This window comes from Heterodontus francisci, chromosome 1, assembly GCF_036365525.1.
Source record: "Heterodontus francisci isolate sHetFra1 chromosome 1, sHetFra1.hap1, whole genome shotgun sequence".
NCBI lineage: Eukaryota > Metazoa > Chordata > Chondrichthyes > Heterodontiformes > Heterodontidae > Heterodontus > Heterodontus francisci.
The window spans coordinates 191,603,679-191,621,897 of record NC_090371.1 but is presented as its reverse complement, the minus strand read 5'-3'; positions in this window follow the sequence as shown (position 1 = coordinate 191,621,897).

Genomic DNA, 18,219 nt, shown 5'->3' with positions numbered 1-18,219 from the left:
CCAGTACTCTGCATTCCTGTTACTCCTTCCAAAGTGAATCACCTCACACTTTTCCGCATTAAACTCCATTTGCCATCTCTCAGCCCAGCTCTGCAGCCTATCTATGTCCCTCTGTACCCAACAACATCCTTCGGCACTATCCACAACTCCACCGACCTTCGTGTCATCCGCAAATTTACTAACCCACCCTTCTACACCCTCTTCCAGGTCATTTATAAAAATGACAAACAACAGTGGCCCCAAAACAGATCCTTGCGGTACACCACTAGTAACTAAACTCCAGGATGAACATTTTCCATCAACCACCACCTGTCTTCTTTCAGCTAGCCAATTTCTGATCCAAAGCTCTAAATCACCTTCAACCCCATACTTCCGTATTTTCTGCAATAGCCTACCATGGGGAACCTTATCAAACGCCTTACTGAAATCCATATACACCACATCCACTGCTTTACCATCATCCACCTGTTTGGTCACCTTCTCGAAAAACTCAATAAGGTTTGTGAGGCACGACCTACCCTTCACAAAACCGTGCTGACTATCGCTAATGAACTTATTCTTTTCAAGATGATTATAAATCCTGTCTCTTATAACCTTTTCCAACATTTTACCCACAACCGAAGTAAGGCTCACAGGTCTATAATTACCAGGGCTGTCTCTACTCCCCTTCTTGAACAAGGGAACAACATTTGCTATCCTCCAGTCTTCCGGCACTATTCCTGTCGACAATGACGACATAAAGATCAAGGACAAAGGCTCTGCAATCTCCTCCCTGGCTTCCCAGAGAATCCTAGGATAAATCCCATCTGGCCCAGGGGACTTATCTATTTTCACACTTTCCAAAGTTGCTAACACCTCCTCCTTGTGAACCTCAATCCCAACTTCTGGCAAAGTTATGGTCACAAAGCAGGAGAAGCCTCAAGGAAATTCCTGGCGCATATCAACTTTTGTGAATAGGTTAGATAGGTGATTGATTGAACAGGAAATCAAGGGATATAGGAACAAAGCAGACATATGGATTAGGATGACTACTCATTCGGAGAATAAATACCAACATGGACTGATTGGGATGTTCTGTAATTTCTATGCAATTCTAAGTGATTCCCTTGTAAAAGGTGTCAGTGTGGTGGCTGTTTGCAGGCTTATATCATCAACAATGTGATGGAAGGTGTCATTGACGGTGCTATCAAGCAGCACTTACTCAGTAATAACCTGCTCACCGATGCTCAGTTTTGGTTCCACCAGGGCCATACGGCTTCAGACCTTATTACAGCCATGGTCCAAACATGGACAAAAGAACTGAATTAAAAAGGTGAGGTGAATGCTCTTGACATCAAGGCAACATTTGATTGAGTGCGGCATCAAGGAGCCCCAACAAAATTGAAGTCAGTGGAAATCAGGGGAAAGCTTTCTACTAGTTGGAGTCATATCTAGTACAAAGGATGATGGTTGTGGTTGTTGGAGATCAATCATCTCAGTTCCAGGACATCACTGCAGGAGTTCCTCAGGGTAATGTCCTAGGCCCAAACATCTTCAGCTGCTTCATCAATGACCTTCCCTCCTGTCACACTCACGAGAAGTACAGTGATGAAAACCCAGAACCAAACTGAAGAGTTATAAAAATTGGAACAATTTTCAAGAGACTGGTACATGTGCTGTTAACAAAATGGAGGACAAGACACATGACCCTCAGCATCTCTTGTACTCAAATCCACATCCGTGCCTACTAAGACTGAAAACCAATGGAAATGCAACAGATAATCACACCTGGATGTGAGCTATACTCAAAAACAATGAGACAAAATCTTTCTCAGACTTCTCGTTTCTGAATAACCTTCATTACAATGGAGTGTGAACCACGTTCATCTCCTCAGAATGGGGCCATCATCAAGGCCAGCTAGGACTAAAACCTTAAGTCAGGGTGAAGGCAACCCTTGTAAAATACACCTTAAAAGGTAATCCTTTTGAGGGGGAGTCTTTTCAGCACAGGACTAGAGACAACAACATCAGTCTGGTCTATCCTCAGCCACACAATGCAATAAAAAGCCAACTTGAATTCCAGCAAGACTGAGAGAGAGAGATCGGTTCCAATCAGTACAGTTGAACCCTGCTGAGACAAGTTGGAAGCTAGCTACAGCAGAGCCTAAGAAAGCACCTTTGTAAAAATGACTTTTTTTACCAGTGAGCATCACCTTCAACCCAAAGTGAATCGCCAGGTGACTGCAACAGACCAACGATTACCAGACAACCAGCAAACTGGCCTACAACTTTAAAATTCACTTCCCCAGGGGATCCCACAGCTTATTCCTGAAACAACAGACTTTTGCAACCTGAACTCTGAACACCACTTACCAGTTACTTTTCTATCTATATTCTCTTGAGAGTGCATGTGAGAGTGAATGCTGTGTGACTGGTGTTGCGATCATTTTAGGATTTGTTTAAAATAGTCTTTTTTCCGACGAGAAAACCTGTCATTTGTCTGTTTATTTGACCCTAAAGACACTGAGGGCTGGATTTTACCTTAGGTGGATGGGAATTCACCACCGATGTAAAAGTCAGTGATGAACCCGCTTCCGCCGAGCCCGGGGATCTGTCCCACATTTTACAGGTCCCCGTGCTCCAATTGTCCCGAGGCAGGACTTCCGCCTGCTTGAGGGAGGAAGTCCACCTCATTGAGCTCCCAGCCAATCAGCGGGCCTGCAGTTCTTAGTCCCAGCAGCGCCGCTGGGAGCGGTGGCCATTGTTGGGACTGCAGCCCAGGCGACCAGATGGAGCCAGGAGTCCAGGTAAGTTGGGCATGCCTCACCAGTGAGATAGATCCTTCCCTGGTGAGGCTGGAGTGGTCGTTTGGGGGGAGGGTGGGGCGCCTTGAGTCCCAGGGGTGGGTTGGGAGGCGGGGTTGGCCCTCGATTGGGCACCCTGTGCCTAACTGCCATGACCCCTCCCCCGGTGCACGGAAAGGGCGGCAGCTATCGCTGGACAGCCTTTCATGGCCCCAGCACACCCGCTTGCCATGGGTAAAATATCCCTGGAGGTGGGAGAGGGTCCTTAAGTGGCCGTTAAGTGGCCACTTAAGGGCCTTGATTAGCCTCGGGCGGGTGGGCTGTTTCCACCCCCCCCTCCACCCCTGCCCAACGCCGTAAAGTTGACCGGAGGTGAGAGCAGGGCGGGTATGCCTCCAGAGCCTCCCGCTCAATTTTACCCTGCCCCACGCCACCATCCGACCCACTGGGGCAGCATAAAATTCAGCCCTCAGGGGCTAAAGCATCATTTTAACAAAACACACTTGTGGTCAGTTGGGAGGTGAACAGTGGGAACCACCCACACCCCTTCCCACCTGTCTGTAACACTCCATCATAAGGTCAAAAGTGGAGCTTTCACTGATGATTGCACAGTATTCAGTACCATTTGCAACTCCTCAGGTACTGAAACAATCCATGCCTACATGCAGCAAAATCTGGACAACATTCAGACTTGGGCTGATAAGTGGCAAGTAACATTCGCGCCACACAAGTGCCAGGCAATGATCATCTCAAACACAAGAGAATCTAACCATCTCCCCTTGACATTCAATAGCATTACCATCGCTGAATCCCCCACCATCAGCATCCTGGGGGCTTACCATTGACCAGAAACTTAACTGGACCCACCATGTAAATACTGTGACTGACTACAAGAGCAGGTCAGAGGCTGGGAATTCTGCAGTGAGTAACTAACCTCCTGTCTCCCCAAAGCCTGTCCACAATCTACATGCCACAAGTCAGCAGTGTTATGGAATACGTTCCACTTTCTTGGCTGAGTGCAGTTCTAACAACACTTAAGAAGCTTGGCACCATTCAGGACAAAGCAGCCCACTTGATCGGCACCCCATCCACCACCTTAAGCATTCACTCCCTCCACCACCGACGCATAGTGGCAGCAGCGTATACCATCTACAAGATTCACTGCAGCAACTTGCCAAGCCTCTTGTGAAAGCATCTTCCAAACCCATGACCTCTGCCACCTAGAAGAACAAGGGCAGCAGATGCATGGGAACACCATCACCTGCAAGTTCCCCTCCAAGCTTCACACCATCCGGATCTGGAATTATATCGCCGTTCCTTCACTATCGCTGAATCCAAAATCTAGAATTTCCTTCCTGATATCACTGTAGGCGTACCTACTTCAGATGGACTATAGCGGTTCAAGAAGGTGGCTCACCATCACGTTCTCATGAGCAATTAGGAACGGACAACAAATGTTAGCCTTGCCATGAACAAACACAAAACAAAACTGACAACCCGTTCGGATCCAGGCATCCCTAGACTTCTTTGAGGTATGCATTGTGAAGGCCCTGCTTGTGATTCTGCAGCATTCAGGACAGTAGTGGCTGACTGGTACTGCTTTGCTTTCATTCTTTTACACCAAGCCATCCTGGAGAGAGAAGTGCTTATCAATCCCTTACATTGTGCACCTTTCTTCGTTGATTTCCAGAATAGAGATTATTACACCTAATATATAAATCTGGCTCTCACTGTGTAATATCAACTCCTCAACAATTTTGCCTTTGCCTTTCCAGTGCTATTTTATGTGATTGCCTTCAAGGCCAGTTCACAAATGATTAACAGTATTAGTGCTTCTCCCTTTCCTTTGGCTGATCAATTGTGTGGGACATTTGAGTTCACAGACTGAAAGCATGAAAATGGTGTGTAAACCAGCAGGCTTTGTTCACAGAATCATATAGAACAAAGGGAGGCCATTTGGTCCATCATGTCTGTGGTGATTCTTTGAAAGAGCCATCTGATTGGTCCCACTCCCCTGCTCTTTACCCAAAGCCCTGCAATTTTTTTCCTTTACAAGTAAATATCCAATTCCCTGTTGAAAGTTCTTATTGAATCAGCTTCCACCACCTTTTCAGGCAGTGCATTCCAAATTATAACAACTTGCTACCTAAAAAATGTCTTAATTTTCCCTCTAATTCTTTTTACCAATTATCTTAAATCTGGCATCCATTTGACAGTGGAAACAGTTTCCCATTAATTCTATCAAAACCTCTCATAATTTGGACACCTTTTACGAAACCTCACTTTAATCATATTGCCTAACACTCTTAGTAACCTACAGTTAACTCCTGAATTGTACACAATAACTGCAATTTCTAGCCTATTGAATAAATAATTTGTTAATGGGAGAACAAGCTATTTGAATATTCTCACTTCAATAGTTAACTATACACTAGAACCACAGTTGTAATTACAATGTTAGATGGTAGGAATTATTGGTGCACATTGAAGTAAATCAAGTCAAACACCTCAAGCTCTGGTTGCTCCTCAGCTTGATTTACCATCAACATTGCCAGAGATCATTACATGGGGATTCCACATCCTGGGACATGCATAGATATATCAACTTATTGCAAAACATTTAAATGAATTCAAGTGTGGAAGATTTGTTGAAAAGCTGGGCTGAATTTTATTCAAGCGCCCCGCTCCGCGGCAGCACCCTTTGAACTCAGCGGGGTGCCCGCATTCAACGGCCCCCGAGGAGCACCCGCGATATTTCGCCCGGCAATGGCATCCGGCGCTACAGCGCAACCCCAAGCAATTTTTAAAGGGCTTTTAGTGCTTACAAATACTTTAAATTCTTAAACAGGCAGCAGCATTAAAATTTTATTAAACGCTAAAAAAAGGCGGATGGCCCTGCCCCAACCCCCCAGTGGTCATTTCAATGCCCGAAATGACCAACATATCCCTTTTACCCTACCTGAACTTTACACCCTAAACTTATAACATTTGACCTATAGCCCCTTCCCACCATCCCCACATCCAATAAAAATTGATTTCCCTGCTCCTCCACCCCTCCCGCCCTGAAATTTCTATTACGTCCCCCTCCTCACTAGGTTCTTGCCTCGGAACTCCATGCGGAGTTCCAAAGGTGTGCGAAGGCCGTAAAAGAGGCCGTAAAATCGGCATGGGATGGCAGGTAAGTTAATTTGAATGTAATTGATGCCAGGCGGCGTTGGGGCTGCATCGATGTCCCCCCCGTCACCGGTAATATGCGGCAGGCCCTCCTCAACGTCACGGATCGAGGTGGGCCTCTCCCCGCAACATTTTACCAGCCCCCATGCCGTGACCAGGGCAGTGAGGGGGTGGTAAAATTCAGCCCGCTATGTGAGATGCAGAGATTTATGATAAAATTTATAGCATATTAGCTGATTTAGTGTTCACTACTGTGGATGTTTAAAGTGTTATTTCAATTGAAAACAATGACCCAGAATTTTCTGAAAAAATGTGGTGAATGATGCATGCAGTTATTAATGTGAAATCACCCAATTTGTGATAAGGAAGAGGTACTCTATAAATTACACATTGCCACTAGTTGCTAGATATTTTGTGCTGTTCTGCTGTTAGCTTTTCAAAAACAATATTTCGTACGTTAACCTGTGATTTTCATGAATTTGCTGCATTTGCACTTTAAATGCACACTAAAAATCTGCCACAGGAAGATAAGTCTAGTAATTAATAGAGTAAGTACCCTTTTAACACTGCAATAACTGTTAATAGCTGCCAATCAACCTCTTTGGACCAGAAAATGCACAATTAAAAGTGTGGAGTTTCATTCCTGTATCCAGTGAATTGTAGTTGGGGATTTTAAAAAAGGTCAAATTTTAAATTAGAATTATTTTTCTCACTTTTCTTTCTTCTCTCTTTCTTAATCCAATCTTTCTTTCTTCTCTCTTTACTTCTCTCTCTTACCTGCATTGACTTTAATGCAACCTCCTCCTCAGTCCTTCCTCTTTTTATTTCTCAATCCTTAAAGCTCATTGGTTAAAGAGTTGCACTGTCAGTCCCATCATTCACCAGGGTCCCAACATCCCTTTGCACTCTCTGTGCCATTATCAGCTTGCACTTCCAGCAACAGTGTGATCAAAATATTTTTGAACTGAAGGGTACAGGAACAAGACTAGCGGAACAGGTATACCATAAGATGCCCTGCTGCAGCAAATTCTGGGCCAATAATTTTTTCCTGAGATATTGCTAAATAGTTTTATTAAAATTCCTACACTGTTTTCTGAAATAGGTTCTCAAACAATTTCTTGCTTTGTAATGTACATTCATAACCATTTACTAGTATAACTATTCTGATTCTTGAATTTGGAATGCCCTACCACATAAAACAATGGTGTAATTTATGTAGTTCTCAGAATAGACTGCAATGTGGTACTATGCAGCTTGTAGACAAAATCAGATGGTATTAAATAGAGTGCGCTTTGCAGAATCGATGATTGATGTAATGACTTTTGATGTCAATGGACTGACAGATCAAAAATGTGGAGGATCTTTAAGATTTAAAGTACAGAAGTTTACTTACCGATTATACTCAAGATAATTAATAAAGGCAATATTTTGAGAACAGGTTCCATTTGAGAGGCCAGATTCTCACTATAAGATGAATTTTATGAAAATGTGCTTGTTTGCGATCCTTGATCGTCAGCCTTGTACATGCACAAAATCAGCCCTCATTTCTAAATATGATTGCATCTATCAAATGTGCTCCATTCAAACTTATGACTTGGTCGGGTGTTAGGCAGACAAAGTTCTCAACAGGAGTTGGAATAATCTGAAAATTGTCCACCATATAGAAAGGAAGAAATGTTCCAAGGTGCTTATACACAATTAATTACTCTGAAATGCAGTGATTTCTGGTACATTGGCAAATATTATTGTCATTTTGCATGCAGCAAGAGGCCACAGGCAGTAATAAGAAGAATGAGTCATTATTTCTTTATGGTGGTGTTGGCTGAGTGAGAAATGTTGAGCAGAACACTAGGGGAGCTTTCTCCTCTTCTTAAAATAATGCCATGTAATATTAATTTACTAATGAAACTGGCATATGGGCTGTAATTTAATCCTTGGTCTCATCCAATAGATGGCATCTTCAGCCCCCTTTTTCTTAACACACTTATCAAGCCAATTTGATCCATGTGGAGGAAAATATTCAATAACGCCTGTTTTGAGAGTGGGGAATCGCAATACAATCCTCAAAAAATCAACTCTTGACCCCTCTGTCCTTGCAACCCATCATCCCATCATCAACCGTCCTTTCATCTCCAAAGTCCTTGAATGTGTTGTTGCCTCCCAAATCCGTGCCTATCTTTCCTAGAACTTCATGTTTGAATCCCTCCAAACAAGTTTTCATTCCTGCCACAGTACCAAAACGGCTTTTATCAAAGCCACAAGTGACATCCTGGGCTGAATTTTACTAGCACTCCGATGTCAGGGGTAGTAGTGGGGGGGGGCCTGGAAAATTCTTCTGGGAAAGGCCCTCAACGGCCCCCGACGCCAGGAAGGCCCCACCGCATTTTACTGGCAGTGGCAAGGCCTCGGTGTGGCCCTCCCCGCCGCTCAGCAGCGGGGCCCTCATCTTTATATGCAAAAGATTGTAAAATTAAAGAATAATTACATACCTGGTAGCGACGGCTGTCCCACGCTGGTATTCCAGCCACGAGCCGTAACTCCTGTGCCTTCGGAACTCCATTTGGAGTTCCGAGACCTGACACTGGTGGGGAGGGGGGAGGAGTAAAATGTTTAGGGCTGTGAGGGGAGCAGGCAAAACTGCTCTGATTGGTTGTGGAGATGGTGGGAAGGGTTGAGGGGCAAAGTTGCTGAAGTTGGGGGGTTGAAAGCTCATCATGAAAATGTGTGTTTTCCGGGGGATAGATTATTTACTGAGGACTCGCGATGGTGCCGGACGCCATTGCCTGGGACGGAGCGGCTGTCCCCTCTACATCATCAGGGACGACTGCTCCGCCCCCTCCATTTAAATGAGCCCCTGTGCAAAATATCACGGGGATTCAGCACTGGTAGTTCCGCACAAGCAGAACACCAAGATCAGAGCGTGCCACCGCGATTTGCGGCATGCTCATAAAATTCAGCTCATAAAATTCAGCCCGCTATGTGGCTATCCGTCCTTGTCTTCTGCCTCCATGTGTAAATCTCCTTTTGGTTTCTAATCTGCCTCACTCCTCTTTTTACCACCTTTTACAATTTTTACGCTTAACGAAGACCTTTGGATTCCCTTTCATGTTAGCTGACAGTCTCTTCTCATACTCTCTCTTGGGCCAGAATTTTACCATGTGAAAACAGGAGTCCTCCGAGGCGGCCGAGATGAAAAATGGAGGGCAATGACATCGGGTCGAGTCCCCAACGTCATGATGCCCAAACGCCATTTTACGCTGTTCGGACGGCAGGCGAGATTGAGGCACCGCCCACTTAGAGTCAATTAAAGGCCAATTGAGGTGGTTAAAAAAACCAATTGAATGCCATTTTACATCAGCTGTCAGATTCTATGGCAGTAAAACAAGTCAAAGGACGTGTCGGGAACCTGGCAGCTTTAAAAGAGCGGCAGGCAGTGTCTCTCCACGAAGGAGTTGGAGGTACATTTTTTTGGTTCTTTGTTCATTGATATTTCTTTGCATTTGGGGTAATTTCTACTTGGTCAGCAGGGGTCATCTGAGTGTAAGTCACTCCAGGTCGGGCCACAGCAGTATTGATTTATTGGGTGAAGGGGAGGGGGTTGTGTGTACCTTTCCTTACAGTAGGCTGGTAATACCTGAACTAATTGCATCTCAGGATCACAGCATCAATGGGAATTGTGCACTCTGGAGGCGGCTCATCTACTGAGGAGGACTACGCCCCAAGGAGGGACAGGAGGACAACTGACCAGGGGATCCCGCAATCTGCTGACCAAGTGCAACTTCGTAATGGGGGAGGGGCAGAAGGTGACAGAGTGGCACGGGTGCAACCACCTGTCAGGAGATGTGCCTACCCAGCAGGCAGGGTCTACCGCCCGCGTTTGAGCTTTCTACAACTGTCAGAGCGCCAGTGCCGAAGAAGACTGCGCCTGTCATGGGAGACTGTCACATTTTTGTGTGAAATGCTGGCAGCAGAGGTCGCTTCCAACTGTGTGGGTGGCCATCCAATGCCAGTTGTACTGAAGCTAACAGTAGCACTAAATTTCTATGCATCAGACTCATTCCAGGCTTCATCAGCAGACATGAGTGGAGTCTCCCAAGCATCAGCACATCACTGCATTAAGATTGTGACTAATGCCATATTCAGGCGTGCCAACCAATTCATCAAGTTAAAGACGGACGCCGCCAGTCAGGCCAAGAGTGCCAGAGGGCTCAGAACCATTGTTGGGTTTCCCATGGGCCAGGGCATAATAGACTGCACTCATGTGGCCATTCCAGCACCTACAGGTCAGTCAGGGGCCTTCATTAATCGCAAGGGTTCCACTCAATGAATTTTCAAATTGTCTGTGACCACTGTAAGGGTATATTGCAGGTGTGTGCTCATTATCCTGGAAGCAGTCACGATGCATTCCTTCTCCGGAACTCCCAGGTGCTGGCACTATTCAGCCCTCCTGAATGCCTGCAAAGATGGACACTTGGCGACAGGGGTTATGCACTGAAGACATAGCTGATGACACCGGTGAGGAACCCAAGGAATGAGGCAGAGGAACATTACAATGAGAGCCATGTGATCATCAGAGTGACCATAGAACAGACTGCAGGTCTTCTCAAAATGAGATTTAGGTGTCTCGATTGCTCAGGTGGAGCCCTCCAGTACTCGCCAGCAAATATATCTAGAAATTATTGTCATCTGTTGTGCTTTACATAAACTGGTAATGGAGAGGGAGAGGCCCTGGAGGATGATCAAGTTCAGCACGAGGCATCCTCAGACGGAGATGGTGATACGGATGAGGAAGAGGGGCCGCAGTCACTGAACGGCGGGGAGAGGGAGCTGGAGGTCTGGGGGAGTTAAGTGCAAGGGAGACCCGGGAGGCTCTAATACTCAGGCGTTTCTCCTGAACAGAGACTCAGCAACCAGACACTCACATGGCAGTCTGAGATGAGGCATTAACAGGAGCTGGAAGCGCAGAGGCACTCAGCTTCATGGGGAAATCTCAGCTGATACGGGCCACCTTTCCATCAAACATCACAAAGCCCAAATGTGACATCTCTCAAATAATCCTTCTCATGCAGATCAACCAGCTCCCCGACAACATCAGTAATGACTTGTGACATATGAAAATGCCAAGTGAAAAATGTAATAAGTTTTACTGCGTTTATACATCAAATAAATATTTACAAATTGCACCAGTGACCCTGGAGTGCCTTTACTGTGATTTTTTGAAACGTTTGCGGGTGCTCACGCGTGTGGACGACCCCTCGCCCCCAGTCACACCAGAGGCAGGTGGCTGATCAGGCTGCCCCGTGGCTCTGGATGACTTTGGCGGGCGTCCTCTGCCTGCCCGAGGCTGTGCAGGCCGCAGTATCTCAAGGTGACCCTGAAAAGACTCAGCAACACCCTCTGACCCCCTGGGAGTTTGCGGTGCTGATGTCACTGACAGAGAGGACAAGGAGCTGCAGGATGCATCAGGAGAGCCGTAAGAGGAGCTCAGATTTGAAATCTGCTGCTGCCCCTGTGCCCTCTCAAGGCTGAATTGGTCTTCAGTGCTAACCTCAGAGGGATGAGCAGCTTCAATCTGTCGCCTGAGCATCAGAGTCAGATCTCTCATGCTCTGGTCCATGGAGCCCACTCTCTATGAGGTTATACATAGCCTCCAGGATCGGGCCCTCTACTGCAGCTGTCAATGGAGGAAGCCAGATGGACAGATGACAGTGACTGTGTCATACTCAAGCCCTGGGTGGACATCTCCAAAGTCTGAGTCATAGCACACAAATTCTCTGGTAACTCCGCCAGATCTCCATGCACCGCACGTTGCACTTGCAACATCTCCCCCGAATGGCTGTCAGCAGAGGCTTGTCATTAGCTTGTGGCTCTGCACTGGCCTGGCCTTCCACAGTCTTCTGATTGTCAGAGGCATCGGCCGGTACTGTCTCTGACAGCTGGTTCGGCAATTGTGTGGTGCTGACACCAGGTTGTGACCACAAATCCAAGGAGATACGCATCCCAACCAAGGTGACTGTCTCTGAGCTGGCTTGGTGCGGGGCACCCTCTGAGGTCCCCTCCTCCTCCTCAGAGGTGGATGGATTAGCCCTGGAGACGCTTCCTGGCTGCTGCTGTGTTTCACCTGCAGGGAAAATCTGAATGATCAGTAGTGATCGACACTCCTAACTGTAGGAATGTTATAGACTGCATTGTGGGCATTTCTGTGTGATTTTAAGTTTGAGAGCACCCTTCAGTGCCAGAAACAATCACTGGACCACACCCACCCCACCCCCCTAAACCACACGCTGAGACCTCACTCTCCTGGCCAGGTGCACCAGCCTCACCATCAGCTGTAGCGCATCCTCCATCCACCCCTGCTAGCATTAATGTATCCTCCTCCAGTCTGCTCAAATATGCCAAGTTAGCCACGCCGTCACCGGTGCGGGACCTCTCACAGGCATTATGTGCCCTCTTCTGCTGTGTAGACACAAAGCAATTAGTTAAGACGTATTACTTGAAAGATCACCCACTTACCCCTTGGGCTGAGTGCTGCGTCTCAAACCAATGTCAGTGAAGTGCACGGATGGAACACACCTGGACCACTGTGCGTCACTTATTAAATCTGGACTACTGTGTGTCACAGATATGCCCATTATACGGCCCAAGGCATGGCTGCAGCCAATCACTAACCATGGATGGCTTCCACCTTGCAGCATCAGCACCCATTGACTCTCCCTTATCACATAAAAGATAAGATGACTGTGGAATGCCCCTTACCCTGGCAGAGCACAGAAGGTCATTCACCCGCTTGTGGCACTGGAGACATGTCCTCCTAACTACTCAGTGGCTGCTGACCTCCTCCGTTACCTCCAGCCACGCCTTCTTGATGACCTGGGGAAGCCTCCTCCTTCTGTCAGATGGGAAGAGGACCTCCCACCTTGCCTCAGCCGCCTGGAGGAGGACATGTAAGGAGTCCTCTGAGAAGCGGTGGGGGGCCATGTGGCTGCTTCTCCCTTCCATTGCTGTAAGCAGGTTCTGGTGGGGTTCTGTTTTACTTTCAATTGTTGGATTGCAGGGCACTTTAAGTCCTCCTCCAGCCCTCTCACCCTTAGACTCCTGTTTTTCATTTGTAGCAGTTGCTCTTCCCAAAGTCCTCCTTGCTGCAGGTAAGCCTCTCGGAGTCAAAGAGGCTGCTGAAAGTCCTTTTAAATGGCTTTCAGCAACCTCTTCCGTCTCTCACACTGCCCCCGCCGACGCTCAGCCTCCCACCCGTCCGCATCCTTTTCACTCAGAAATACGCCGCGAGGCCGCTAATTGGCTGCCTCGTGTGTAATAGCGGCGACAGCGAGGCGTGGAGCGGGAGCGAGTTTTTCACCCGCTTCCGCCTCCCCGAACTCTGAGGCGCTGACAATGGCAAAATTCAGGCCAAATTGCTTCTCTTACTTCTTTTTTCACTTCCCCTCTGAACTTTCTATAATCAGCCTGATTCTCACTTGTATTATCAACCTGACATCTGCAATTAGCTCACTTTTTTCTCTTCATCTTACTCTCTATCGCTTTCATCATCTAGAGAGTTCTGGCTTTGTTTGTCCTACCTTTCTCTCTCAACTGTGCTCAAACCATCTCCTCTTTAAAGGCAGTTCAAGTGCAGTTTTCCCTGCCAATCTTTGATTCCAATTTACCTGGGCCAGATCTGTTCTCACCCCATTGAAAATGACCCTCCTCCAATTAACTACTTTTACTCTTGATTGCTTCTAGTCCTTTTTCATAGCTAACCTAAACCTTCCGGTACTATGATCACTCTCTCCTAAATGTTCCCCTGCTGACACTAATGAACTTGACCCACCTTATTCCCTAGAACTAGGACAGACCAATGTGTGATTTATGATAAGAGTCACACTGCCACTGTGGCGATTTGGATGGAACAAGTGTTGAAAGGTACAGCCAGGCAGGGAGACTTCATTTAGAGTGAAGGTGTCATCACCCCGCGGCCAGGTTTGCATCAAGGCCAAGATATTGATGCAATCATCTGCAATAAACTCATGTTGGTAAGGACCTTGTTCACAAGTGAACAATCATTCTGGAGGGAGGTGCTGTGGGAGTGGTAAGAATTGATCTGCTGGCGGAGTCCACAGAGTCAGCACTAAATAGAGCAATTCAACAATATTAAAACTTTGAAAAAATGTTAAATCAATTTATTAATATAATTATCCTCTAAATAGTCACAAAATTCTGTAGTCTTTAAATGATAGGCACGTCACTTTGGTAATAAAATATGGATTGACTTTTGGTATTGGAAAACAGAGGGCACTTTAATTATGAACAGGTTATGCAGCCTCATTTCCTTCCAAGAGTGCTGTCAAAACCGTCAGTAACTTCCTATGAAACACAGACATTTGTATTTGCTCTCCTCAATTCTGTTTTAATTCACTTTTTTGGACGCTACAACATTAGCCTTGAAGAGAAATCACAATTCTTCACACAATGACAAGTGCCAAATGACTTCCAGATAATGCATATGAGGAGTTCTTAATCATGTGAGTTGGTCTGCCGCCTAGTCCAAAAATTTCCACTGCAGCTGAATAAGAATGTACTCTGCATAACACACTTAGAATCAGTCAGAATCATATCATTATCTTTTATGGTAATATATACTGAATAGGGTCAACCGTGCAATACAGTCTTGCTTTCCACAAACAGCTATTAATTTGGTTGGGAAAAATAGCATTTCAGTTTCCTCATCCTGATTGTTCCACCATTATTTATCTACCCCTAAAGACAATGTCAGACATAGCACAGTAGGTAGCACTCTCACCTCTCATAAGAAGTTATTCATTTGAGTCCCACTCGTGGGGAATTAAGGCTGACACTTAAGTGCAGTACTGAGGGAATGCTACACTATTGGAGCTGCAGTCTTTCAGATGAGATGTTAAACCATGCCCTGTCCGCCCTCTCAGATCTCATAAGATCTCATAGCACTATTTCAAAGAAGAACACGGTATCTTTTCCTGGTGTCCTGACCAACCATCAAAGTAGATTATGTGGTCATTATCTCATTTCTGTTTGTCGGACCTTGTTGTGTGCAATTAAATGCCATGTTTCCTGTATTTCAACAGTAATTACACTTCAAAAAAGTGTTTTGAGACAGTGTGAGATTGTGAAAAGCACTAAATAAATGCAAGTTTTTCATTCATTCTGGGGTCTCATTCCCACATACAGTGGTGGCCCACTGGTACCCCCGCCAGAGTGGACAATTTGCATGTATAAGCCAGTGAGTATCAGTAGGCTTTTTGACAATGGCACCATCACAGCCAAGCCTGATCTTTTTGCCTGAAGCTTAACTTTCCGGGGGAATGAGGAGTCTGGCTATTTTTTTCTTCCCGTCCACATTTTTGATAGGTTAGCTCAGTACAGATAAGAGATCAATTATGGCTCCTTTCTGGATGAGTACCACATCAAATAGTCCAATAGCAAGCGATTTGGAGAATAAAAAAATAAAACACAGGAAACGTGCAGCAGTTCAGGCAATCTCTGAAGAGAAAAGATGATGAGGTTTCGGGTGCGCGTGTTCCGATGAAGGATATATACCCAAAATCTCATAATCTGTCCATGCTCTTTACACATGCTGACTGACTCACTGTGTATTCTAACATTTTCTATTCCTAATTCAAATTTCCAGCATTTGTGGTTTACCTTTTTCTTAAACCACTGGGAAATTTTGATTGCGATTTTTTAAATAAATAAACCACCACAAATTGACATCATTAAAACAGCTGCTATTCTAAGGATGTGTATCTTAAAGTATGTGACTGTTTATATTATAGGGTAATTAATAACAATAATTTTAAAGATTTAAGCCAAATGTGCTATCTTGGTACTTGTAGGTTGACAGAACTAAATATTGTTCCAATATATACATCTGGTCGCAGTAATGTACAATGTTAGGATTGCAGTTCAGAAGGAAACACATTGATCAGAGTGGTAAAGGGCTGAAAACAGCAGAATGAACAAAGGTGATGGATAAATGTCAATTTGAACTTTAGGGGAATTGTAAGATAATAGGGAGATAAGCCTGAAGGCTGGCACAAAGAAGGTGGTAGGGAAGGGAGTGGGAGGCCCTAGCTAGTAGGTTATTTGGCAAACATGCATTGATCTTGAGCAGACCCAATAGTAGGGATAGAATTATTGCTTAAGCTTAGTAGGATAGTTTATCTTCAATGATTTATAAAAACATTTACAGACATTTATCTTTACTTTTTCCATTTTGCTCCTTTTTTTTTAGCACTACTTGATGTGTTATTTTTCCCCTTATTAGGTTTCCCTGCATCATTCCTCAGCCAAGAGGCCCGGCAGGTGACCTGCTTTCAGATCTGTATTAACAGCACTCTAACTCACTCCTAGATGTGTGACAACAATCTGAGATAAATTGTCCTCCAGTTTTTTTGACCTCAATGTGGTAAAAGCTTGCATCTATGCAACAGGTTAGTCTAAACTTTGATTTAAAAATACTTGCCATCCATGATAATATATATCAATAAATGATGACGCATCTTGTGGACTGGTTTGTATTACCATGATGATTAGTTGCTATACCAGCTTGGCAACAGACGCCAATGTCAAAAACAACAACTCACAGGGTCACTTGGCAGCTTCAAGTGCAGTACTTGTGGCAGAACCTGCCTCTCAAGGATTGGCCTTCACAGCCATCAGCAAAGATGCACCAAGAGAAGACACCCCACCTAAATGGATTGTTTGCTGCATGTCCATCATCTTTTGTAGATGGGAGGAATGCAACCATTGACTGAAAATAAACTTCGACTCCAGAAAAATATCAAACATAATTTTCCATTATAGAATCAATTATAAATAATGTTCATGTACGATTGGGAACATTACCTCTTGCTTGAGAACTCTGTGCATGTGTATTGTGTGGACAAAACGACAGCCCAAACATTGTGGGCTGGATTTTCCGTTTGGGGTCGGGACCGTGAAGTCTGTATAAAATGCAGGTCCCAATCCCGCACTGTGTTGGGAATAGTCACCGAACATGATCTTTGTAGGATTGACCACTTAATGGCCAGACAGCATACTCGCCATCTAATTCAGGACTGCGGCTGGGCTCCCGATGCTGTAGTGTCAATAGGAGACCCACAAGCAGTGGAAGAGCTGTAGTCTGTCATTTCAGGTAGAAGAGAAAGAAGGTGTCTCAAGATGGAGGTGCCCTCTCAACACTTGTAAAATTTATAAAAGTGTAAATGACCACAGGTGCCAGACCACCTTTGTGGAGGGGGAACCCCTCGACATGGCAAGCGGCGGCCGCAGCTCTGGACATTTTTCATCATCGGCAGCAGGGTCGGGGGTTGGAATTTAAAAGCAATCCTAAGCACTGGCCTCCTGGTCTGCTGTTGAGAGGCCGCCTCCTTTCTCTGACCATGTCTCAGGCACTGAAGGGGGCTTCTAGTCCGCTTTGGAAAGGGGCCTAATAGGCCCATAATTGTCTCAAGCCAGGAGTCTGGACTGTGGCGGGAAATTCCGGGCCCACCCGCCTCCGTTCCCACCTCCATCTCAGCACGAAACTCATGCCCAGTGTTTCATTGCTCTAATACTACGCAATCATCATGTCACCCATGAGTTAGCACCACTTTAAGATGTGTGCATTGCACTTTATAAACAGAGACATTAGAATTGTACAGGCACTAAATTTTCTTTGAAAATGCAGGGTTTTTTTTTAGATCCAGCACCTTCTTAGGGATTTCTCTATAAATAGGCCTCATGCAAACTGGACATGACAAGGCTGAAATACCAACCCGACTCCCCCCTCCCCACATCCCTTCACCCAGTCATCTCTGAACATTCTCAGTCATGCCCTGAATCCACTTCTTGACTGTATGTATCAACAAGAGACAACTAAGGATCCAAAGTGAATGTGCTGGGCAAAGTACAAAAAGGAATGTGTTCCTAAATTACGAAGAATTTCTGATACCAGGTATTGTGTAACAAAATTGGAGTCATACTGACTCTCTTGAGTGTTTTTTGTATGCAAGTTTGTTTTCTTTTGGGGGAGGTAAACACGTTAAGTTATGTTTTTATATTATTTGGCTGCAAAAAATCTACTGCATCCAACAAAGGGTTAATTTATTGGATTGCACATGTTTGAAGTGAGCTGCTTCTGAATAATTAGAGCATAATTATAAAAGAAAATTATATCACTTCATTTACTCTGTGAATAAACAACTACACGAAAGCATCCCGTGGAGTCTAGGGTTTAACTGTACAATACATA